The following is a 24,883-nucleotide window of genomic DNA, read 5'->3' as shown; positions in this document are numbered from 1 at the left end:
AAGCCCCTAGACCTTTTTTCCTTGCATTAATCAACCTATGAAATTCACTTATCAGCTTCAGCCTGCGTTTCACCATGATGTCAGCAGCATCAGTTTTATGGCTGTAGTTTGAACATTTACACCTCATTCAGCATCCAGCTCTTCATCAGGTAGGACTGCAGTTGTGTACATGCAACTTTCCAGACCTATATTGTCTGTTTAGTGTATACGTTTTTAAGATTGTTGGTCAGTAAATTGATCAGTTCAATGTTCTTTATATAGAAATGAATGCACTTTTTTCATTATTCCTTTGTAAAAAAAAATGCTGTTCTTTGTTCTGTTCTTTGTCACGTGTTCTTCTGACTGCAGTCTAAATCAGTTCTGATGCTGTTGTGATGTTAAAAGTGTGTGTGGACCTGTATGTAAAAATGTTCAGTGAGACTGTGGCAAAAATCCCTGTCCTTTTCACCCTCCTCCTCTTCTTCTCAGGTAAATAATAACTCATGTACTCAGTAACCTTTATAGGCTTATTTGCACTATTTTAACCCTGTCTATATCTTTTTTATACTCTAGAGTATATCTTTTAAAATCTTCTAGAATATGTGTATAGTAACTGATTTCTAAACTAAATAATGTTTATTGGTCATGTTTTTCAATTCATAGAGATAACCATTTAATGTCAACCTTAACCTCCAAACCAGTGAAGTTCTACCATTCATGTATTGCCATTATAATCAGAAGTCCAGGTTAAACCTGCTGAATGTTAAACAATGTGGATAATTTTAGTGATTAATAATCGTCAAAAATCACACAGGGTGGACAATGATGTGCTACTTTTTGTTGATCTATCACTTAAAATCTCAGTAAAATACATTTAAGTTTGTTAGGTGAGAAAAAGTGAAAAAGTTAAAGGTTAAAAACATCAACTGTACGTGGTTCTACAGCTCTGAAAGACTACTTAAAAATGATGAGTTTCTTTGGTTTTACCAAATTGAAAACCTCTGGAATATAATCAAGAGGAAGATGGATGATCACAAGCCATCAAACCAAGCTGAACTGCTTAAATCTTTTGCACCAGGAGTAAAGGCATCAAGTTATCCAAAAGCAGCGTGTAAGACTGGTGGAGGAGAACATGCCAAGATGCATGAAAACTGTGATTTAAAACCAGTTTTTGTTATTTTAGATATTATAGATTCTCATTTGTGGAGCGGTCATTTTTCTCCACTTGCTTTATGAAAGTACAGTTGCGCCCCCTGTTGGAAAAGAAAGTCAATTAAATACAAACATCCTCCTCTTTGAATTGTATCCATCATTTTTCACTCTGGAGCTCTAGAGCAGAACACAACCAGCTAGAACTAATGTCTGGTTATTTATCACAAGTATGAATGAATTGTAGACTGGATTTTATTGATGCATTTTAATCTGTCTCAGCATGTTAGACCTCGCTCACCATAAGTCTGTTTAGTTTACTGATTGAGTTATCTATATAAATCATAAAATCATCAAAAATACAGAATAAACATATACACACGTCACATCTGCATATGATACATTAACTAGTAAACTTTTATCCCCAGTCGTTTCTTCTGCAGAACAAAGTCCTCTCAGAACTTTCCATTTCATTGAGAAGAGTATGAATCAGTCTGAAGCTCGAGCAGCTTGTAGAGAGAACTACACTGATCTGGTCACTGTGTGCAGTGAAGAAGAGAACGATGCACTAATTAATCTGACCAACAGTAATGTCTGGATTGGTCTTCAGCGCAGTCAGTTCAGTTCTAAATGGTCTAATGGTGATGAAGTTACATTCAGTGCTCTGACTGGAAGCTGTGGGCCAAAGCTCTGCTGTGCTGCTATGAAGACTGATGCATCGTGGGAAAGTTATCCATGTACAGAGAAAAGAAACTTCGTGTGTTATAAACAAGGTAAATACTGTTTATTAACTATCAATATTTTAACAGTATTAACTCAGATTTTTTTCAGACAGCTTCATAATTCAGTGTTAATGTGTTCACTCTTTCTCCTCCACAGATCAGACTGACCTCACCTTCAGCTATCACCTGATCACTGAGAATAAGACCTGGTATGAAGCTCAGAGTTACTGCAGGAAGATCTACACTGATCTGGTCAGCATCAGAGATCAGGAGCAGAATGAAGAAGTGAAGATAGCAGGGATGAAGAGCAGTGATTCCTTCTGGATTGGTCTGCTGCGTGATGACTGGGAGTGGACTGATGGAGGAAGATCTGCTTACAGAAACTGGGACACTGGTTCCCCTCGAACATCAAACTGTACACAGCTGAATGTGAATGGGAAATGGCAAAATGTGCCATGCAATAATACTGTGCCTGCTGTTCTGTGCTACAACAGTAAGTCCTGACTTCACTCTCTATAACTCTCTCAGCAGTGTTCAGTATCATCTATATAACACACCGTATGTAAATTAAAGCTTCTTTTTGTATTTTTCCATCTCTATCAGCATCTGTTAATGTCAGTGATGACCGTATGAGCGGGATGAGCGGCACTCTGAACTACTGTAAGAAAGGTAACAGGACTGGTCTTTTACATGAGTCAGACTTTGACACTGGTTTTGGTGAGATGGAAGTGATTTGTGTCTCTAAACCACTTTAAAGTGAGAGACCACTGGAGCCTCAACTTATCCACCGGTGCTGTGCTGTAGACACAGAGCAAGGCTTGCACTGGCATCATTAGATTTTTCTGCAAAGCAAAATAAAATAAAATAAAAAATAAATAGAGTATATTTAGAGCATATTTGTCTTTTTAGAGCATACTTGTCATTTTTGAGGCCAGATACAGTGTAACTTTCTCAAGTCCTTCATTCCTTCATAAAATATATTTTTTTTTTTAAATATTTTTAAAGCCCTATATGGGTTGTTTTTCATTAAATAAATTAAATAACACTTACTATAATACATAAACAATATTAAGTATTAATCATCCATAATAAAATAAAGTCTAAACATTGTATTCATAATTCAACCACCACACAAATGCTAAACAGTCATGTAAAAAATATTCTTGCCTTCCTGTAGATCTCCTATTGGTTATTGACATTGTTCTCGTCATTATGTGTGAGCCAAGTCTTAAGACTTATGATAAAATTAAACGGTTGATTTGATCTGAACGCAGGACGAAAAAAGAAAAAGACTGACTAAACCTTTCAGTCCCAACCACCTTACACTGAATTTAAGATGACGCGACCACAACTCGACTCTAACAAGACTCTCGTGGTTTTATCCCGACTCTGGAAATTTGTCTGCGACCGTGAACTTGCTTGAAATCATTAGGTGTAATGTCGGCATGACTGTAATGTTGGGTAGCATAATTAAAATATGTTAATTACTGTCTCAGAAACATACTGACAGCAATAAAATAATATATTGAGTGTGTTAGTTACTGTCTATAAATAAATGAAGGCTCTACATGGCATGAAATTTCAGTCTAAAATCCAGTGGGGACCATGTGGACCACTTTTATATCCCCAAATATGTCAAAACTGAACTTTGGCAATTGATAATTGGCTGGGTATTAGCTTTTATTACTTTTTTGCTACACTAAGCTCATAAATCCAGTGTAAACCTAAACAAGTAACACTCACACACCAAGCACATCCATCTTCAAATTTAGATTTTATAAAACAAATGTGAACATATCCATGGGAATCTACATGACCTATAATAAAGTATAGTATAAAATATATAATTTTATTTCTATTTTTTCCCATTTTCTGCCCAATTTACACACCCAATTACCCAACTTATTACTAGTGATGCCCCAACACACCAGGAAGGTGAAGACTAGTACATGCCTCCTCAGATACATGTGAGGTCAGCCACCACCTCATTTTAAACTGCTGCTCATGAAGCATTACCAGGTAGCATCACAGTGCGCTCGGAGGAAAGTGCAGCGACTCGGTTCTGATACATCCGCTTACAGGCGGCTTATGCTGAGCGATATCACCCTTTTGGAGTCTTGTAGCTAGCCGTTGGCAAGCTACATGAACAGGACTCGAACCACTGATCTCCTGATCATAGTGCCCCCTAAAAACAATATTTAAAGTGTATTAAATGTAATCACATGTATCAGAATTATCCAAGCCATGTGTGTTTGTTCCACTTCATTAACTACAGAACGTTTCTCCCAGTCTCTTTTCTTGCAGAACAAAACAATCGTCTGACAACTTTCCATCTCATACAGAAGAACCTGACTCAGTCTGAAGCTCGAGAAGCTTGTAGAGAGAACTACACTGATCTGGTCACTGTGTATAATGATGAAGACATCACTGCACTGATCAGACTGACTGGTATCGGCTCTGCATGGACTGGTCTGTACAGGAATGTAAAATGGTCTAATGGTGATAAAGTTACATTCAGTGCTGCAACTGGAGACTGTGACTCATGGCGCTGCTGTGCTGCTATGTCTGCTGGTGGTTCATGGGAAAATCTTCAGTGTACAGTGACAAGAAACGTTATGTGTTATAAACAAGGTAAATACAGACTATAAACTACAGATATTTCAACTGTATTAACTCTGAACTATTTGTTCTTTTTAGATCCAACTCTAAATACAAAGTTTTCATTGCTTCCCTTCCACAGATCAGAATGACCTTAACTTCAGCTATCACCTGATCACTGATCAGTCTCTGACCTGGTTTAAAGCTCAGAGTTACTGCAGGAAGAACTACACTGATCTCGTCAGCATCAGAGATCAGGAGCAGAATGAAAAAGTGAACAAAGAAGGAATGAACAGCAGAGATCCCTTCTGGATTGGTCTGCTGTATGATGACTGGCAGTGGGCTGATGGAGGAAGATCTGCTTACAGAAACTGGTGGGACGATCACCCTAAATCTTCTCCAGCAGACTGTGTGAAACTGGTATCAGGAAAAATGTATTCAGTGCCGTGCAGTAATACTGGATCTGCTCTGTGCCACAGCAGTAAGTCCTGACTTCACACACACAATATATATATATATATATATATACACTACCGTTCAAAAGTTTGGGGTCACATTGAAACGTCCTTATTTTTGAAGGAAAAGCACTGTACTTTTCAATGAAGATAACTTTAAACTAGTCCTAACTTAAGACAAATACACTCTGTACATTGCTAATGTGGTAAATGACTATTCTAGCTGCAAATGTCTGGTTTTGGTACAATATCTACATAGGTGTATAGAGGCCCATTTCCAGCAACTATCACTCCAGTGTTCTAATGGTACAATGTGTTTGCTCATTGGCTCAGAAGGCTAATTGATGATTAGAAAACCCTTGTGCAATCATGTTCACACACCTGAAAAAAGTCTAGCTCATTACAGAAGCTACAAAACGGACCTTCCTTTGAGCAGATTGAGTTTCTGGAGCATCACATTTGTGGGGTCAATTAAACGCTCAAAATGGCCAGAAAAAGAGAACTTTCATCTGAAACTCGACAGTCTATTCTTGTTCTTAGAAATGAAGGCTATTCCATGCGAGAAATTGCTAAGAAATTGAGGATTTCCTACAACGGTGTGTACTACTACCTTCAGAGGACAGCACAAACAGGCTCTAACCAGAGTAGAAAAAGAAGTGGGAGGCCGCGTTGCACAACTAAGCAAGAAGATAAGTACATTAGAGTCTCTAGTTTGAGAAACAGACGCCTCACAGGTCCCCAACTGGCATCTTCATTAAATAGTACCCGCAAAACACCAGTGTCAACATCTACAGTGAAGAGGCGGCTGCGGGATTTTGGGCTTCAGGGCAGAGTGGCAAAGAAAAAGCCATATCTGAGACTGGCTAATAAAAGAAAAAGATTAAGATGGGCAAAAGAACACAGACGTTTGTGAGACGCAGAACAAATGAATAGATGCTGGAAGAATGCCTGACGCCATCTGTTAAGCATGGTGGAGGTAATGTGATGGTCTGGGGTTGCTTTGGTGCTGGTAAGGTGGGAGATTTGTACAGGGTAAAAGGGATTCTGAATAAGGAAGGCTATCACTCCATTTTGCAACGCCATGCCATACCCAGTGGACAGCGCCTGATCGGAGCCAATTTCGTCCTACAACAGGACAATGACCCTAAACACACCTCCAAATTGTGCAAGAACTATTTACAGCAGAAGCAGGCAGCTGGTATTCTATTGGTAATGGAGTGGCCAGCGCAGTCACCAGATCTGAACCCCATTGAGCTGTTGTGGGAGCAGCTTGACCGTATGGTACGCCAGAAGTGCCCATCCAACCAATCCAACTTGTGGGAGCTGCTTCTAGAAGCGTGGGGTGCAATTTCTCCAGCTTACCTCAACAAATTAACAGCTAGAATGCCAAAGGTGTGCAATGCTGTAATTGCTGCAAATGGAGGATTCTTTGATGAAAGCAAAGTTTGATGTAAAAACAATGTTATTTCAAATACAAATCATTATTTCTAACCTTGTCAATGTCTTGACTCTATTTTCTATTCATTTCACAACGTATGGTGGTGAATAAGTGTGACTTTTCATGGAAAACACAAAATTGTTTGAGTGACCCCAAACTTTTGAACGGTAGTGTATATATATATATATATATCTTTGTTGGTCTTTCTAAATTTACTTTTGTCTTAAATGAGGGGAAATGTTAATTGGGTTCAGATCTGGTGATTGACTTGGCCACTGCAGAATATATATGCATTTATTTGAATCTGAGCAGAAAGTAAATTCCTGTACACTTCAGAATTCATCCTTCTGCTTCTGTCTTCTGTCACATTTCTAATAAACCCTAGTGACAGAAGACATAAGCAATAAACACTAGTGACAAGTTATGCACCCATACCACCATTATGTTTTCTCTGTTAATACCAATGCACCAAAGTCAAAGCACTGACTCTTAAGGGGAATGGCAAGTGACATGCTGATTGGTTTATTTCATATTACACCTAAAATGCATCATGATTAATTAAGAGGATTAATACATGCCTTTTCCACACAAGGTGTACTTTTCCCGTCATTACAATAGCAAAGACATGCTGACACACCCTATAGATCACTAAGTTGGGTCCACTTCAGATTTTGGAATCTTCACACATTAGATGTGTAAACACCCTAATACAATGTCTTTCTGTATTCATCAGCTTTCCTCCATGTCAGTGAGGACCGTATGAACTGGGAGAACGCTTTGTACTACTGTAAGAAAGATAACAGGGCTGGTCTGCTGCACATTCATACTGAGTCTGACCACAATGAGGTGAAGAACGAGCTCAGGAGGAGGGGTATCTCTGGGACTTTGTGGGTGGGGCTTGGACAGAGTCAACTTTTTGGTTTCTGGTTTTGGTCTGATGGGAGTGGTTTGGGTTCCTGGACCAACTGGGTGGGAGGGCAAGTCCCACAACTTCCATTGTCTCAGCACTGCGGTGCCATAGACACAGAGCAAGACTTCAAATGGCTCGATAAGAACTGTAGATACACATTCAGGGTTTTATGTACAGTGAAATAATCATCCTATTCATATATACAGTTGTTTATTGTATGTGCAAGTTTTAATTGTTTAATTGATGATGATTTTTTAATACGCTTTCGTAATCATTATACATTTATAACCATATAGCATAAAATAATAATACAAAAATATCCTTAAATCATTTAATAATATTTTGCAGTATAAAGGAAAATGCATCCTTCATTAGTAGCCTTAATTGGACACTTCCCAAATAATAATTATTTTGGAGTGTGTTGCGGATCTAAATGCTGAAGCAGGAATGGATGTATATTAATAAATTAAATGAAGTTAAGCAAATGAAACAGGGTATAATAATATCTTGGTGTTAATACTGTCTGCAGTTTAATTAAAATCAAAGTGAGCATAAGAAACTCTTTTATTCTAAGCATTTTCCCAACTGTCCCAAATTTTGATAATTTGGGGTTGTAGGTAAGGTAAATGTAGTACTATTAAACCTGGTTTTATCGTAACTGATCTTCTGAGAATGTTCTGGGTTTGCTAGGTTTATGTTAAAGAGAAATAAATAATTTTACCAATGATATGTATATTTTATAGATTTTAAATGTACAACATTAGTGCATCCTATTCTGAATAAAACCCCCTAAAATACCTTACTTTGTGGTTGTGTGTTTTTTTTTTTAGCTCTGTCTCTTTCAGTGTCTCTTTTCTTCTCTCTGCAGCAGCACAGACAGGGCAGCTCGAGCGACGGGGGTTAGCTTGGGGTGGCTTGGCTAGTAGTTCAGTCTCCCACAGTGCTGGTGGAAGTTCGGGCTGGCTAGACTGGCTAATAGGGCTGCAACTAATGTCTATTTTAGTAGTCGACTAATCTTCCGATTATTTGTTTGATTAGTCACGATTATTTTTTTGTCATGTCCTCCATTTGTACTTGCTACTGGTGAGGATAGATATTCAATAGATCAATATTGCTGTATATTTTAATGGTTTTTACCTATATTAAACTAAAAAGAAAAAAAAAGTAGGAAACAATCACACAGACTGGATGTTATTTTTTAAAGAGATTATAGGTTATTTGTATGGATTGTTTTTCTTACTTTTTTCCAAAGAGATACCTTCCTTTTTGTCTAAGAAAATTTAGTTTTTGATTACAGTCTGTAGTTTCTGTACCATACACTTAGCCAGCTAAAGCTAGTTTACCTAATGTTAGTGATGCTAATGAAGGAGTAAACTCACCTCAGCAGCTCTCTGCAGTAATTTAATTCACCACTGGTAATATAGAACTCAGTGTTTAAACTGTACAGAACTACTAAAGACAGACAGTAGATAATTGTGGAGTATAATGTGTTTGTTTGTGTTCTCCAGCTCTCCCACCCACACTGAAACCTCATTGGCCAACTAATCATAAGGAGAGGGCAATCAGGATACTCAGGATTTGTCACTCTCTCACTAATCATTGCGGCCATACTGGCTAACCGCTAGGTAACCGTTGTTCTGAGTGTCTGGTGAACAGGTCTTGAGCTTGGGTCAGACACAATAACGCTTGGTTTTGCTAACCAAACATCAAACATGTCCAGTGTTAATAAGCTATCCCCATGAGGCTCAGTGCTATCCTTTGCTAGGTTATCCTGCAACTCAGTGAAGCTCAAAGGAGAACAGTGTAAAATTGATTTTTGGTGTAGTAAAACATGATGAAAAGTACTTACCTTTGATGAATACCACACCTCTGTTCTCCCGCAGCTTTCAGAGATCCAGTAATTTTATCAGTTTGTCCAAACACCCTTCAGACTGGGTGACACAAGGCATATTATTTCGCTTTTTCCATCTTTATCCAGGCTCAAAGTAGCTCCACACTTCATTGTTGGAATCCTGACATTTAAAACGAGGCATTAAGAACTTTAAAAGTAAACAAGAAGTGTGTGCTGTGCTCAGACAAAAAAACAGATGATGTTTTGGACGGAAGTCAACGCATATTGCATATTGCATATTGCTGCCACCTGGAAAGACAAAAACACGTACCATTCTGTCTTTTTTTCTGTTTGCAGTCTCCTCTGTTATACCAGCTGAAGCTGCAGTCATAGCAGCACAGCACACATCTTGGTCACGCCTCCTTCACGGGTACAGCGTTAGTCACGACTTTACCTTAAGATGGTGGTGCCAGGCGATTAGCTAAATCTGTGATGTAAACAGTGTTTTTAATAAGCTTCTTGTGCACTTTTAAAGTTCTTAATGCCTCGTTTTAAATGTCAGAGCTCTTCAGATTCTAATAATGAGGTGTGGAGCTACTTTGAGCCTGAATAACGGTGTAAAAAGTGATTTATTGTGGCAAAATATGCCCCGTGAGATGCAAAAAAGGGCGAGAGACGAAGACACACACCTAGTGAGAGAGTGAGCATCCTGATTGGCCTCTCCTCATGCTTAGTTGGCCAATGAGGTTTCAGTGTGGGAAGGACTAGCAGCGCGCGCGAGAGAAACAGAGGCTCGCTTACAGTGTTACAGCAGCGCTGTGTCCATTAAACACAAACAAACACATTTAACTCCACTAAAATACTCTACAGTAGGTCTTTACTAGTTCTGTTCGCTGTACAGTTTAAACACTGAGTTCTATATTACCCGCGGTGAGTTAAATTACTGCAGAGAGCTGCTGAGGTGAGTTTAAACAGGCTTCACTCACTTTTCATTAACTTTGCTAACATTAGTTAAACTAGCGCTAGCTAGCTAAGTGAGAGATACAGTACTCTGTGTTCTCCAATTAATTCAAGTTATATTTTATAGTAACTACAGACTTTAATAAAATAAACTTTATTTCCTTAGACAAAAAATAACTTCAGGGAGGTTTCTCCTTGGAAAAAAGCATAGCATGGTTGTCAGGTGCATCAAAAATATTGAGCCCAAAGTCAGTCTAAAACCAGCCCTTTAAAAAAGCTTAAACTAGCCCAAAATATCTGTCACACATTTAAAACAAATGGCAAAACAACTATGAGTGTACAATTTAGTATTTTGTATATAAGGGATTTATTATCAGTATTGCTATTTATCTCAAAGTAGTTAGTAATATTGTATCATTAGTGTTTTATTAGTTCTTCTATAGCTAAGTTTTATATTAAAAACATTTAATAGTAACATAATTCGCAAAAAAAAACATTTACATTTACATTTGTTTTCATCGCCTGGTAATTTCTGGTTACTCATTATTTTATTATTCAGTATGGTTTCCTTTAAAACAGAGCAGTCTAACAATGGCATCTCTTCTGGCAGAGTTTAGGAGAGCTACTCCACAAGATGGCAACATAGACACAAATTACATGGACAGACGAAATTAGTGCTTCAGGTTAGTAAAAGAATCGTTGACTTTGTGATACAAGCATCAAATTGGGCACAAATCATCTTCTAGACCTGGACTAAATATATACACCCCATACTAAAAGGTATGAGTATTAATTAAATAATGATGAATTTTACATATTGTATATTTAGTGCATATTTTAGCAAGATATAGTAAATTAAATTAATTCACAACAATAACAGATGTCTTTAAACTGATTTTAGCTTAAAATGAAATAAAAAACCCTTTTATATCAGAATTATTTTAAACCAAACTTTTATAATGTATACAAAAAACTCTTAAGCCCTATGTGGACAGGATTAGTTTCTCAGGGGAACGTCTGTGAAAAATATTTCACACTTCTCTACTCAGTGATAAAACTCTTGCATCTGGACTGCAGTTGGAAAAACAGGAGGGTTTTTTGGCGTTCTCGGTCACAAAGTGTAATTAGGGTGCATGGCAGTGGACAAATAGCTATTTTATTAAACGCAAGATGACGAAACTCAAAGATGCGAGCCCGGAAGGGACTTAAATTACCAGAGGACCACAGAGTTCAGCAAAAAACAGTAGGTAATTCAGCCTGTAATTTTCTCAGAGGACGCCTAAGAAAAACACATACATGGTCGTTCCAGACGGGAATAAAATTACAGAGGACCCCCTAAGAAACTAATCCCATCCGGATAGGGCTTTAGATACAGTGTACTCAAATGGTTGGGAATTTAACTGTTCAACCTTAAACTGTGTAGTAGGCCCACACACACTCACACACATACTCACACTCCTAAGCCAGCATTTAACTAGTTAAAGTACTTGTGGCAGGCCTGGACTGATTGGTGCCCAGAAAATATAATACACTGACCTCTTCACTTTATTGAGCAAAATATACACATAAATGTACTTTATGTAAAAAAAAATATAATTTACACAGAGCATTCTAACAATAGCGTCTCTTCTAGCAGAGTTTGGGAGACCTTTCACCACAAGATGGCAACATAAACATAAATTACGCTGACATACCAAATTAGTACTGCAGGTTAGTGAAAGAATAGTTCAATTTGTGATACAAGCATCAAATTTGGTACAAATCATTTTCTAGATCTACTTTTTTAAAAAAGCACAATAGCCACACAAAAAAAACAATACAATATGACTACTAGTTTCCAAGATTGACACCTTTCTATGTGTTTGTTTTCCCTAAGTGTGATTGAATAATCAATTTTTAATGATCTTGGGGTCTCAATATATGTTTCTTATAAGTATGGACAGTTAAATTCAGCATTTAGAAATTCTAAATTGTGCAATGTTTTAAATATAAAAATCAATTTATTGTATGAATAGTGTTTTTTGACACTGCTATTGAGATAATAATTAAATTTTTTGGGCTTAGATCAGACATTGGAGAGAGATTTTCACGACTGAGAGAGAGAGAATGAGTGGGAGTTAAGTCTGGTCCATATAGAATGACTATGCAGAGTGGATGCGTAGCTAAATGAATGGCTGGATTACTACTAAAACTAATTATCATATTTGCAGCCACACAACTGCGTGCATCTAAAGCCAAAGCGGTAGAATTTGCTGTTGGCAACTGTCAACTGTTGGCAGCTCTGGGTGATTGGTAAGGGTGCATTTCCTAAAGGAAACACAGGATAGTTGCTAAGGTGTTGCTATGGTACATGGAGTGGTTGCTATGGTATTGCTAATCGGTTGCTATGGTGTTGCTTTGGTATCCGTGTGGGTTGCTATGGTGGTAATGTGCTACAAATGAAACACAGGTGAAAACACTAAAGGCGGAGACAGAGGAGGAACACACAGGATCACATGGGGCTTGACACAGGCACGGAGGAGGAAGGTAAACAAACAGAGCAGTAAAAACACAAAGACAGACAGGAGACGACATGGAACAGAGCAAGGACGTGACAAAAGGGTTGTGTTTCATTCACACAACCAATCTCTGTTTTGCTTTGTATACACCCTACTCCTAGGTGTGAATGTACAAAAAAGAAGGGCAGAGCTAAGTAATAGGGACAAGGGGTGAAATAGGATTGAAACTCATTGCTAAACATATTAAACATGCAATGTTTCTCCTGTAATGTTTATTTGACTTTAGATGTCTAGGACTTAAACTGTGTTACTGTAGACCTCTAAGGCTGAAGACAGAATTCATTGTTCAGTGTTTTGTATTTGCATGGCAGCATGAGGGCAACAAGAAAAATATTAGTTTGGATAGGGAAATTAGTTGCAAATGTGTCTCCAAAACACAGAAAGAAAAGGCACCTCACAAATGGCTAGCTTAAACAGTAATAGTTGTTTTGGAATAGAATGTATCGCAATCAAATGTAATAAAAAGAGCAGAAAAGGTACTATAGTAAAGCATCACTATCTAACTCAACCAACTAACTCAACCAACACAGCAGAAACTGTACTACACTGAAAAGATGATCTACATATTATACCCTAACTTAATTATAAGTTCAGAAATTATATTATGGTGAAAGTATGGGTTCTGTGTTATACCCTAACTCATTTAAAAGACCATAAACTGAACTGTGTTCTGCATCACAAATTAAACTCAAATAAAAAAAAATGGAAATGGAAATATGGATTATGCATTATCCCCTAACTTTATTCGATGTCCCTCCATGCTCCAAATGCCCTTCCAGGTCAGAGCCCTCTCTCATACTCCCTCCCAACTTATCCAGCTGCCGTGCTTTTTTATGGCTATGGCCTTGACATGCTGGGTTTCCTTCTCATCCTTACAGATCTTTCTCTGAATTATGCTTTGTCGCTCCTTTGGGTTAGCTTTTTTCCAGCTTGTTCTGGTTGAGCACCCCAGCCAAGCCTGCCCTGGGCTACTGCGCCAACCATGTCTGCCTGATTCAATCGGTTCTCCACCTCTGTCAGGGCTTGCTGGCTGACCACGTGCGCCCACTCGAACGGCGATGTTTGCTTTGCGCCCTTTCCCATCCTTGCTGTCTCGTATCTTTGTTGCTTTAAACTCCAACTGTAACATCCTGTGCTGTACAGTCCAATAAAGCTAAAGCTTTTTGGTACACCCAGCCATCTTCTTAAATAGGTGGTAATTATTCTCTCTAATGACTTGACAGTTGAGACAGGTACTTCATTGACAAGCAGTGGCCAAAGCAGCCAAGGGAGTACCCCAAGCCTTGTACTTTCCAGGTAGGCTGCTTTTCTCCAGAGAGGTCATCCAGATGACTTTTTGGCTGACCATCTCCCGCACGCTTTGCTTGTCATTTAGATCTGACCTGTACCATTTTCCCAAGCTCTTAACGGGTCTCTCTTTAACGGTCGGGATAATAGCATCTTTAGTCTTAAAATGGAACCAATCCTGGAAACGTCCTTTTCTCAGTAACAAGCTTCGGAACTTTCCATGTTTAAAAACCATTTGTGCCCAGTCGATGAGCTCAACCAGCTCCTCCAAGATCCACCTGCTTTCTGGTACTGATTTTGCTGTGATGGTGAGGTCATCTGTAAATGCTCTTACAAGTACCTGATGGATGCCGTGTCCCAGCATAGCACAGAGATCTTGAACGTATCAAAATAACACTGCAAAAATTTCTGAAATCGCTCTGAAAATTGGTAGGTTTTTAGTGTTAAATCTACTAACTTGTGGGGTATTGTTCCCTAGGCATTTGTCAGATCTTACCACAGGACTGTCAAGTCACCCCTGTTCCTGTTTGCATCTTCAGTGATTTTGGTGATTATGCTGGTATGCTCAAGGCAGCCTGATACCCCTGACACCCCACCCTTTTGGACTGAAGTATCTATATACTAATTTTCCACCAGGAAGTTTCCCCAGGCTCTTCACCAGTATCCCAAAGAAGATCTTGCCCTCAATGTTGATAGGTGAAATCAAGAAAGTCTTTCCTACAGGCCGCTCGCGGTAATCTCCATTGTTGTCTTCTTAACCTTTCGTAGCATTTGTGTACTTTATAGATAATTGGTGTATAGCTAGTTATACCATCTAAACCAGCTTTAAGTTGATAGAAGGTTCAAACATCTAAAACAAGCTTTTAGCTGGTTTGCACCTGGTAACTGCTGTTGCTGCTCGTGCCTACAACTGCAGCACAGCAGTACCAATATTACATGTTATAACACTCCTTCTCATGTATTATCGCTTAATAATAACAGATGACACAGTTATTGAACTGAACTACAAACTGGGCAAATATGACCAAACAAAAACAAAACCACTTAACTACACATAACTAGAGTATAAATTGTTATCTTACTCTGTTTACATCCCTCACAGATGACCACTAATATGTGTGCCCCTTGCACACTTTTCTGTAGTGACTAATGAGAGGGGAAAATATTGTACATTTATTCATCACAAAATTCTTAAAATGTTAACACCATTATGTGTTGCACTGTATTGTATTCTAGTCTACTATGTTGCTTAAAGAGAAATAAAATAAAACATTTATGTAGGGAAAACTATGTAGGTAATGTGCTAAAAAATACATATATGTCTCTATTGGATATCGTCTGCCTGTCTGTCTGATTCCTCTGCACAACTATTGGACGACATTGTCTCCAAGGTTTCTTTAAACCTCCTCTCCATATTTTGCACGCGTACTGGGCATATATTGTAGAAACTTCCTCGAAATGGCACAAGCTGCTTATCTATGGTGACACAGTCACTAGGGATGAAACCTCTTCTGCAGTTGTCCAAGAAACAGTCCTCATTCCAGTAAGATCCTTTTTTACTTAGGGTACTTTCACACCTGAAAGCGCAGCAAAGACCTTTGTATTGTGGTTTTTATAACAGCAGCAACCTCAGGTACCCTATGTTAGTTAAAATTCGCCAAACGAACATGCTTGTCCTGAAGCAACTGTATCCACGGCTCATTTTTCCTGCTTTTCCGGTTATTTTGAGAGGATACTGACTGCAGCCTGCAGGAAGGCAGAGTTGGAAGTCCAGTGGGTCCAGCTCCGCCCATTTTGTTAGCGTCATGCCATCCAGTCCCGCCCACTTTGTCAGCATCATGTCTTAGCTCCGCCTCTGAACGGAAGTAAACAATGTACAGGGAGTTAGCGGACTTTAAATATAATGTGCTGTGTCGTCCGGCTTTAATACTGTGTATACACTACAAGCTTGCGAGACTGAAAGGACGTGGCGTGGACAAAGTGGGTGGGACTGGACGTGCTGGACGTCCAACTCCCCGCAGGCTGCAGTCAGTAGTAGTTGGTTATTTTTCTTCTTCTGCTGCCGTTGCTGAGGAACGCCTGCTTAGCTTCCTGTAATTGGTCCGAAAGTTCGAACCACCCAGAAAAGCACTGCAGGCGAACCGGACCATGGTTCAGAAGATCCGGACCGAGACCACCTCTCTTGGTCGGACCAAAATTGAGTCTAAGTTTCCTCTTCTGATGAAAGGAGTAATCATCAGAGGAATTATGTAGGAGGGCTGCATCTTCAGACACACCCACATCACCAGCTGGCAAATACGCTGGGTCACCATCATGAATTTTGGAGACTCCAAATTCGTACAAATGACCTAATATTCCCCATGAGTTTCTCTATGCAGCATTCTCTATGTTGCATAGAGAATTCTTTGGCGGTATATTTCTTATCAGCCATATTCTGGTAAAAAAAAATGAAAGGACAACATTTTCAGACCACAGCAATATACATATACATATACACATGCATACAGTTTTATTGTGGTGACCTGGCTGAATTGCTTTGCTATTCACTTAGCTGGCCTATAGCTAACTACTTTGCTTAATAGCCTAGCAATCTTTAGCTATATTTATCAAAGTAGTCAGCAAGAAGTAATTACAGTTAGCTAGCTACCTGTTGACTTATTCTGTTTTAGTTATAACTATATAACTATGTATTATAGTAGGTATAACATCTTAGTTATAAGAACATAGTGCTGGACGATATGGCCAAAATTTATATCACGATATATTCCTTAAATTTCGGTCGATACGATATAATTTCGATATCGATATAAATACTTAAATAGGCCTCAGAAAACTGCTAAGAAGCCCTGCAATCCCTGCAGCACTACGAATTTAAATTATTATGTAACTGTGTATTTGCACTTTTTGTATGGCTGGCATCAGATACCCTCATTATATGCACTTCTATCTATCTATCTATCTATCTATCTATCTATCTATCTATCTATCTATCTATCTATCTATCTATCTATCTATCTATCTATCTATCTATCGGAAATCTGTACCTACTACTGTCTGAAAATTTAATTTAAGCCTTTGAAACCTCCTTTCACAAAAACTTTAATACTTTAGAAATAAAAGTAGTCAAAATAAATCAATGCTCAATATTATTTGCATATAGCAAAATAATAACATGACATCCCTGTCAAACATAAGCCTATATAACTATTACCAATAAAAATAACTTTAAATTACAACAGAGGCCGAGCTTCTTATTCTTTGTGAACAAATTTAACAGATTAAAACAAAAGTGTTTCAACTAGGATATAGAATACAAGAAGCCTTTATAAATAAAGCGACAAGATTTTCCCGTCAAATAAACAAACCTACAGGCTTTATCAACTATGAATAACTTAGTTACAACATAAGCTGTAAAAGTGCTTCAGTCAGTAACGTTATAAGAAAAATATTGTATGTAGTGGAGTTGCTTGAAGTGGTGGAACAGATTAGATGTATTAACATTACCGCTGCTGGTCGGCTGCACTCTCCGGCACAATTTGCAGCAAAGCGGCAAGGGAGCGGAACCGCGGCCGCCCTCGAGGATCCGGGGCCGACCGAACCGAGTCTACCTTAGCCTTGGATCCGCTCGTCCGGCTCCGTTTGGCTCCAGCGCGAGACATTTTTGCTGCGTAGCGAAGCGGACCAGAGCCTAGCCATTTTAACCTAGCCTTGCCTAGCCTAGCCTGTTTGGCTACGTGCCTGTGTGGTTACGTCATCACGCACTGACGTAGCCCAGCTACGGGGGCTGTGTTGAGCTCTGCGGCGAGCTGACGCCAGTAAAAAAACGCCTGTCCGTGATTCTGTAAATAATACATATCGATATACCACAAAACTGATATCACCGTTATTGAAACATTTCTTATCGCGATAAATACCGATATCGAATTATTGTCCAGGCCTATAAGAACATAGTGAAAATAGTTAGCTTAGCTAGCTATAGCTATAAGTTCATTAGTAGGATATTAAGCCAAGCAGCAAGCTATAGCTATAAGTAGCAGTTACATTACCTAGACATAGCTATAATAGCAAAATAGTTATAATTACTTAGCTAGGTAGTAAGCTATGCCAACTGCATCATATTTAGTTATCTAGCTAATAATTACCTGTACATTTCTGATTATTAATGTGATCACACTTAAAGTAACCTAAACGTAAACTAAAAATACTTACAATACTTTAGCTAGATGTGTGACAGTAGCTGTGATGAGCTGTAAAATGGTAAATGCCTGTGGGTTGTGTCTGACCTGTGTGTGTGTGTAACCTTGATGTAGAAATACAAAAGTTTCTTCATAAAGTAAGAGAGAAAAATAAAAAAGATTTGTTCTGAACAAAAACAAGCTATTTACTGCTTATTAGGAACATACAATTGTTAATGATTCATTTATTTTAAAGATACATCATAGAAACTCATGAATACATGATATGACTTATATGATTAGCATATAAAATGAAGGTGGGTAACTTTTGACCCATGTGTGTATTTGAGAGGTAGTAATACAATGGGCATTTATGGACATTTTTGACCCATGTTGCGCATCAAAGGGTTAAGATGATAGAGGGGTTGACCATCTAAAATTAGCTTGTAGCTGGTTTGCTCCTGGTAACTGGTGTATACGTGGTCAGACCATCTAAAACCAGCTTTGAGTAGGATGTTTAAGGAAACTTTGTCCAGCTCAGTCTAATTTGTTTATCAGCTTCAAAAGAAATATGTACTGATGCAGCATCAGAGTTTCTGTGTGACTGTGTTTGTTCCTCATTCAGCATCCAGCACTTTTTCAGGTAAGACGCGTACCTGCATCTGTTTATACCTTTTATAAATGACTGATGAGTGTTTAACATTTTTGATTGGTTCTGATTACAATCAGTCTTATTCTAATTATATGCTTTCAGTTCTCTGCCCAAAACTGATGCTGGGCAGAGAGTCCAGTCTCTCAAACCAAAAGAGGTGGTCTCAATATAGATCCACTTTGTTTACAGTGGGAAAACATATAAGGTTCCTTTATAAAGGACTTATGAATAGATTGTACAGTAATAACTTTAAAAAACATTAATAAGCAGTTACAACACATATATATAGAAATAGAAAGGGACTGACTTTATTGCTTATCTTACTTTGACTTTTTCATCAGTAAGTCATTAGCATATATTAAAAATAAAATAATAATTAATTTGGGTATTTAAATGTATTACTAAGTTATTAACAGACATGTCAATGCTGACTGATGGAAAATATAAAGCATCCAGAAAAGTCTTAATAAGCATTAATATACTCATTTATAAACTAAATATAGCACAAAAAAGTGAGGATTTTGTGTTGATTTTGTGGTAGATTTGGTATTTCTTTCTTGTATCAATGATTCTTATAATGTTGAAAAAGCTGTTACGCTGTTAAGCAGAGCAGGGTATGTGGGTTACACCTGTCCTGACCAAATGCCGACTATAAAATAGCAGTAATTAAAATAATATACAGAGACAGGTAACCTAGCAACGAAGCAGCTCTTACAAACCATATGCAATGCCATTGTACACCACTTGGGGGGCTGGATCCCATAGGCACAGTGTAGAAGCACAGCCAAAGATGGTCCCACAAATAAGCCCAGCAATTTAAAAATACGCATTATTACACACATTATCAGCCACCAATATCATGTTAAGAGGTGTATATATATATTCAGTTAATATAGAGATTATATTTTTAGCTGAAAGTAAGCTGGCCGAAAATAGGGGATCCTTGTAATTCCATAGGTCTTGCTGCTGAGGGCCAGTATTAACAAAACTGTAATTTTTAAAAAATTGTTTTCTTTCAAAGTCAAACGAGCACTGTAATTTAATCTACACAGATTTCTCTCCTGAAAAACATTTATTTGGGTGAATAAGGCTCTTTTGTTTATTTACAGTAAGCTTAGATTTCTACATTTTTGACTGAAATGGCCGATAATAGAGACCACCACGCTTACCTTGCAACAATGTAGCGCTTACAGCACAGCTACAAACAGAGCAGCAATTAAATTATTTTACCTCGAGGAGTGTTTCTAACCAAACATTGTATTTTCTTGTCCTCTTTAAGCCAAAATCTTTAAATAAACAGCGATGATGGAACTGTGGTAAAATCGCAATAATACATTCGAGGTTTGTGCTATAACGTGCAACATTGGTGCCTACAACCGCAGCACAGCAGTGCCAATATTACAAGTTATAGCCCTTCCTCTCATGTATTATTGCGTAAGTATAGCGAGACACAGATCATATAGATGATGGTGACAGGATTTAACAAAGTTCTTTAGTGTGCTTATTAAGCTGTGGTGTAAAACCAAAACTTACCAGACCAAATGTGTAACTATATAATATAACAAACACATGGTCAGGACTTTCAGGTGTAAAAACGTCTTTTCAGTTCTTCCGATTGCAGTCTAGAACAGTTCTAATGCTGTATGTTAAACCCACAGGGCACTGACTCCGGTGGAAGTTGTTTGGTGTTAATATGGCATCCATCCTGATCTTCGTCCTTTTGGTCTTCTTCCCAGGTACATCTTCTGGGGGCATCACTGGAGATTTATAGATAGGGTGGGAGTAAAAAAAAGGTAACACTTTACAATAAGGGTACATCAATAACAATACCTATAACAGAATCATTTAAATTATTAATAATTGAGTACAACTATAAGTACAACTATAAGGAGTAATTGCACTAATTGTCCACACAGCCTTACAGATTGTAGTCTTGTATCTGTTTCTCTGCATACTTTAAATCCTCCTTATATCCTCCTTACACCCTGTTCTTCAATGCTCAGGACTCCACAGGAGTGACCACCACACAGCAGCTTTTATTATTTGGGTGGTCGGTCCTTATTCTCAGCACTGTTCGTACGTAAAAGTAGATCAGTTACAGCAGTGCTGCTGGAGTTTTTAAACACCCCAGTTTCCACTCACTGTCCACTCTTTTACACACTCCATAGCATGCACGGAGAAAGCCTTTTCTGAGTTATAATCATAAGTGTAAACGGGTGGAGTTTACCAAGCACTACTGGGATTTTAACTGGGACCGTGTGCTTTAGTGACATAAGTCCAAGATTTTGGCAACAAACACTGTAAGTGGGTCTGGAGTAACACTAAGGATGAGTATGCAGAAAAACACCTCATGCTCACTGTTATGTATGGGGGAGGATCAGTGATGCTGTGAACCTGGGAATCTTGTAAGGAAACATGGGATCATAAACTCTTTGAAATATCTAGACATTTTGAATCAGAATCTGGTGGTCTCTGCACGAAAGCTGAAGATGGGTCGTCACTGAGATTTTGTATCAAGATAATGACCCTAAACATGTGACTAAATCTATTCAAAAATGGTTCCCAAGGCACAAAATCAAGCTCCTCTCATGGCCATCTCAGTTCCCAGACCTCGACCCAATAGAAAACCTGTTGGGTGAGCTGAAGACGAGAGCGCATAGGAGAAGACCCAGGACTCTGGAGGATTTAGAGAGGTTATGCAAAGAGGAATAGTGAAAGATCCCTCTTTCTATATTCTCCCATCTTGTGAGAAGATTAAGCACTGTCTTGTTGGCAAAAGAAAGTTGTACAAAGTACTAACACCAAAAAACACTTCTTAACCAGGGGTGCCAATAATTATGGAGGGTGCTATGTATATATGGGAGCTTATATATATATATATATATATATATATATATATATATATATATATATATATATATATATATATATATATATATATATGGTAAAGTTTGGGGTCCTGTTTCAGGTCCAGGGGTACCTCCCTGAAATAAATTTTTGCAACTTGTGATGTCTGGTGTATACACCAGTGTGAAATTGTGAATTGTGTAGATTATTATTTAACTATTATAGCTGTAATCTACAACGTCTTCAGTACAAATTAATGCACTTGGGGCTCATGGGAAACCTATCCAATATGGCGGCCACGCTGAACGTCAACTCAGGCAGCCTCAGTCTATGAGGCGTCTATGTATATTGTCTATACCATAGACTGTATATAGCTGGACAGAGCATCGTCTCTCAAAAGTGAAGCCACCACAGGTCGGGCGCCCCCTGCTGTTCGGCTGCAGAAAGCCGTGTAACCCCACCCACCCCCATAGGTTTCAATGGCAAAACAGACAACTTTCAATCACGTTTTTTTCTAATATACTGTAATTCTACCTCCATTATTTAAATGCAACAGTTAGTGTAACCTCTGCTTATATTGTCAATTTTTTATATTCCCACAGAATTCATTTTTTAAAAATGTATTCAGCTCTATTTAAAAAGGTGTGGTTATTGTAAAAAGGGCTGGGTTAAACCTAGCCCGGGGCGGGACCAATAACAGACCGTCAGCAGAACCTGCATGATGTTCTTTTTTCCCCTTACGTCAAGCAGTAGACTAGTACTAGTAGTTAGTCAAACATTTAGCTAGCTAACTGTACTACCGTTATTATTTTTTATTAGCTAAACTGAATTTAGATTGTTGTATTAATAATGTCGTGTTCTGCTGTTAATTGCTCTAACAGACATTCTGGACAAAGTTCTTTGCAGTTTTTTCGGTAAGTTTGCTGGCTGTTTTTCTCTCCACTCCTGTGTCTGTGTGCATTTTATTTTATTAATTATCAAGATCTTAGGCGAACCATTTAATCTCGGTTGGATTTTATAGCTAGCTTAATTTGTTAGCTAACACTAGTGTAGTTATCTTACTAACTATATTCGCTAGACTCTGTAGAATTAATATTTTTACTTGGTCAGTGGCTTCGCCCGTCACCGGTGCGTGCGGCAAGCTGACCCAGATAGCATGAAGGCTCTGCCTGAGATCCGCTGATGTACAGCAGCACTGGCTTAGACTCTGCATAATCCGTGCAGAATTTAGCCAAATGTGCTCAGTTCGTCTCAGCGGCAAAATTAACTGAGCTTCAGTACCGGATCAGTACCGGATTCGTCTCGTTGTTTAAAGCAATAACTAGTCCTGGCATTCACTGCCTTTTGGTGATGGGTTTTTTTGCTGTATTTTATTCACTTCCACTTGCTACATACAGAACTATCATGTGGCTGGGTACACGGTTAATATCCATAACATGCACGAACTGCACTGTTACTATGAAAATATTAATCTTATCGTGCTGCAGATAAATTCTCCGCTCGACTGGACTCCGCTCGGCTCGGCTCGGCAGACTGTGTGAGCTCTGTGGAGGCAGCCCTCAGGGGCGGGTTTATTTAAATGAGTAGGCTGTCTCTCCACAGTCTTTCTCCCTCCTCTTGTCTCTACTGCGCAGACTCTGGTTTCTGAATCGCCAAAATGGCGGAAGATTTTGGCTTCATTTTCATTGAATGAATGGGAACGGCGACACGGCGTCCATCTTTATATACATGGTCTATGGTCTATACCTTCAACAACATGGAAAGGAAATGAGAGAGAGAGAGAGAGAGAGAGAGAGAGAGAGAGAGAGAGAGAGAGAGAGAAGTGCAATAGCACCCCTTGGTGGACGAGAAAAGAGAAAGTATCTGCATCCAAATAAATTTAGGCATTATTTCAGAGGAATTTATCATTTCAGCACTCTAGAGCTGTCTGGCTGTTTACTACGTCTCAGCTGAAGGAGACTGGACCTTCAACTTAAATCATAAAATATCTTCAAACAAACAAAACACAATAAACATGGCAAGACATTATTTCAAATGTACTCTTTAACACATAATTTCTCCACCAGTCCTTAATGATACATTAACTAGTGAACATTTCACCACAGTCTTTTCTCCTACAGAAAAAAGTCCTCTCAGGACTTTCCATCTCATTGAGAAGAATATGACTCAGTCTGAAGCTCGAGCAGCTTGTAGAGAGAACTACACTGATCTGGTCACTGTGTGCAGTGAAGAAGAGAACGCTGCACTGATTAATCTGATCAACAGTAAGGCCTGGATTGGTCTTCAGCGCAGTAATAACAGTTCTAAATGGTCTAATGGTGATGAAGTTACATTCAGTAATAATGTGACTGTGACTGGAAGCTGTGGGACGAAGCCCTGCTGTGCTGCTATGAAGACTGATAGACCATGGGAAAGTCCTCTGTGTACAGAGAAAAGAAACTTCATGTGTTACAAACAAGGTAAATACTCTTAATTCAAGGGCGTAGGAGATGGTTTGATATGGGGGGGGGGGGGGCACATCTGCTTATTTGAATCAGCCCATCTTATAGTCTCTTAAAACAAGATTTGTGGAATTACCTTTAATCACAAATAAACCATTCTTTTCTGTACTTCTGTTTATTATTAGTTACATCCAAGTAAAGGTCACTTTACAACCTAAACATGTTACTCCACTCTACATTGACTGTTGTTAGAAGAAAATATGCATGCAATGTCTGAATTATATAAATATATGAAAAAAACTGATGAGTTATCACCTAATGTTTAAAATAATATAACAGATGTTATTATTATTATTATTATTATTATTATTATTATTATTATTACTATTATTATTATGTATTGGCATGTCAATTCTGTTGTATATTTGTATATTTACATTTACGCCACATTTTTTCGACTAAAAGTACTTATGATGGTGGTCTTTTACGTAAAAAATGTAACCTTAAGTTTCATAGAGATTTTTGGCAGAAGTTAATACAAACTTTAGATAAACCCAAACCTCCTAGTCTGTTAGTTTCATGAGCTTTTACTAAAGGACCAGATATATTCCATTAGTAAATCTAAGGGACTAAGGGATTTTAACAGGTAAACTCAATAGATGAGTGTTTATTAACTGATGAGCTGGATCCTAGTTAAGATAGCTAAAATATTTTTCCTTCATTATAATTTACAGTAATCCTGCAGTCCCAAGTCACAATGACTATCACAAGCTCACAGAGGGTTTGATCTGTGGGTTTTGATTCCTTTATTTTTAACCAGCTTTCAGAAATAATCTCATAACAGTGTACATGGTAAGCTCTGTTACCTTTCTTTTAGAAAA

General features: G+C 38.3%; 1 protein-coding gene and 1 long non-coding RNA gene across 2 annotated transcripts in view; one reads left to right on the top strand and one right to left on the bottom strand.

The window, feature by feature from the left end:
- LOC125801640 (macrophage mannose receptor 1-like) overlaps nucleotides 1-24,883 on the bottom strand; it is a 224,400-nt gene that overhangs the window by 57,875 nt on the left and 141,642 nt on the right. The gene's annotated exons all lie outside the window — the stretch shown is intronic.
- On the top strand, nucleotides 9,927-23,971 carry LOC125801649 (uncharacterized). Its single transcript, XR_007438848.1, has 4 exons — nucleotides 9,927-10,043; nucleotides 10,653-10,725; nucleotides 20,373-20,450; nucleotides 23,667-23,971. It is a non-coding gene; the product is annotated as an uncharacterized LOC125801649 (long non-coding RNA).

Source organism: Astyanax mexicanus, chromosome 4 (genome assembly GCF_023375975.1).
Source record: "Astyanax mexicanus isolate ESR-SI-001 chromosome 4, AstMex3_surface, whole genome shotgun sequence".
Lineage (NCBI taxonomy): Eukaryota > Metazoa > Chordata > Actinopteri > Characiformes > Acestrorhamphidae > Astyanax > Astyanax mexicanus.
The sequence above is the reverse complement of the archived record's forward strand: the minus strand, read 5'-3'. Positions and strand labels throughout refer to the sequence as shown.